Source organism: Xenopus tropicalis, chromosome 7 (genome assembly GCF_000004195.4).
Source record: "Xenopus tropicalis strain Nigerian chromosome 7, UCB_Xtro_10.0, whole genome shotgun sequence".
Lineage (NCBI taxonomy): Eukaryota > Metazoa > Chordata > Amphibia > Anura > Pipidae > Xenopus > Xenopus tropicalis.
The window spans coordinates 40,811,782-40,814,358 of record NC_030683.2 but is presented as its reverse complement, the minus strand read 5'-3'; positions in this window follow the sequence as shown (position 1 = coordinate 40,814,358).

Sequence of the window (2,577 nt, the reverse complement as noted above, 5' to 3'; positions counted from 1 at the left end):
GCACATTTACTAATCCACGAATCCGAATCACGAATGGGAAAAAAATTTCGTAAGATCGCAAATATCACAAAAATGCTTACGAAAAAATCGTATTAGTCACGATAATATCGTATCGGCGATCCGAAAGTCACGAAATTTTCATACCGAACAATTGTAAACAGCGGTAAAACCTTTCCAATTAATTCGTGTGGCGTCCGAAAAAGTCGTGCGGCGTCTGAAAAAGTCGTGCGGCGTATGAAAAAGTCGCGTGGACGCCCGAAAAAATCAGCGAAAATACGCTCGGAGCGTTCGTGCTTTTGTAAATATGCCCCTAAGTGTCACTATTATTTCATGCCAGAGAGCTATGGCCACATTGTAGTCAAGATATAGAGAAATTATAAGGGTCAAAGCAATCCCTATTCATAAACAAGGAATAACTCTGCCTTTAGGAAACACAGGCTTGTGTATTGCTCAGCTCTCTGTCCAAGAGACCGTTGCAAACCAGGCTTTTGATTTTATGAGGCTTGAAGCAATTTGCCATGAGAATTGGACTTCAACAGTATATTAGTCATTTGCACATCTAATTTCTCTACTCCCCTGTACCTTCCATAGGACTTTATTGCTTTTGCATTTTTGCAGCTTTAACTCTGAGTAGGGATCTGCTATGTAATGGTGCAGCATTTAAAAAAAAATGGAAAAAGGCCAGGCAAGTTACTGTTGTGTTACTCACTGCCAGGAGACTTCTGCTTGTTAAAGTGCTCTGAAGTTTGTGTCAGCCTAAATAATGTGCAATCTATAAAGCTGTCCTGTGCAAGCTCCAGTCTGCTATAAAGGAAAGCATCCCTTTCTGTACATTAGTTTTAAAGAGCCAATAACCTGCAATGTGCATGTTTCTTGGCCAGCGGGAAGCATTGTACAATGCTTTTGGTTGAGACAAATGACCATCCACATGCCAAACAAAGCCCAATCACATATTTAAGGGAATCCAGTTTACGTATAAATACTCAGTGATACATTTGTATTGCTATTTGGCAACAAGGGAATGCACTGGTGCAGATTACTGGCTTTTTTGCTATTTGTTACAATTCTGTGCCTTAGCTTCCCTGAGACTGGGCCACAAACCCATTTTACATTTTCCTTTTGTTGCACCTTTCAATGGATCCTTCATTATTCTAAACTACACATGTCCAATGAAAAGTAACCAAAAAAGTCATTTTGTTACATTTCATTCCTTCAGAGAACAGATCTTATTTGTATTTCAGAGCATTTTGTGGAAATTTGACCTATTTAAAATCCAATTTAAATGCTTATTTTTTTAATTGTTGTAGTTTGGGTAGAAATTAAGGGGTTTGCTGCATTATAACACATAACTGAAGGATATATTGAGATTACTTCCCTGTTATGATCACAATACCATTTCCTAATGCCATGTGCTGCATTCTTAAACTCCAATTCATATTTCTATTAAAATCATAAAATCAATTTGCTTGTCTCCTTTTCTGTCAGACATTCTATTATATGTACACAAAACAACTTGCTGGTGTAAAAAAATACCTCCAACCTGTTTATTGCATACTGCACATACAGACCAAAGGTTTCAAGAGCTACATGCTCTCTTCATCAGTGGAAAAAGTACACACCCCTAGTACATACCCCTAGGCACCACCCCCCACCTCCGTATAGGCGTCTGATGTAATACGCTAAGTCACGCCGAAAAAACGTGCATTAATTACAATGTGTGTAACTTAATCTCCCGAGAAGAAATGTCTGCGTGCGTATCTACGTAATTGGCGTCAAAACGCCCACATGAATATAATTCAGTGCCAACCACATTGTGAAAATGATCAGTACGTTCAATACCTATTCAATTTGTTCATTGAGGCCATTAGGTGATACCGTATTGAGTCTATATGCATGGGCGTCCGCAGAAAATTTTCCAAGGGAGGGCAAGTAAGCTAGCATCATCCTGCAACAGACAAATATATATATATATATATACAGTGGTGTGAAAAACTATTTGCCCCCTTCCTGATTTCTTATTCTTTTGCATGTTTGTCACACTTAAATGTTTCTGCTCATCAAAAACCGTTAACTATTAGTCAAAGATAACATAATTGAACACAAAATGCAGTTTTTAAATGAAGGTTTACGTTATTAAGGGAGAAAAAAAAAACTCCAAATCTACATGGCCCTGTGTGAAAAAGTGATTGCCCCCCTTGTTAAAAAATAACTTAACTGTGGTTTATCACACCTGAGTTTTTTTTCTGTAGTCACCCCCAGACCTGATTACTGCCACACCTGTTTCAATCAAGAAATCACTTAAATAGGAGCTACCTGACACAGAGAAGTAGACCAAAAGCACCTCAAAAGCTAGACATCATGCCAAGATCCAAAGAAATTCAGGAACAAATGAGAACAAAAGTAATTGAGATCTATCAGTCTGGTAAAGGTTATAAAGCCATTTCTAAAGCTTTGGGACTCCAGCGAACCACAGTGAGAGCCATTATCCACAAATGGCAAAAACATGGAACAGTGGTGAACCTTCCCTGGAGTGGCCGGCCAACCAAAATTACCCCAAGAGCGCAGAGACAACTCATC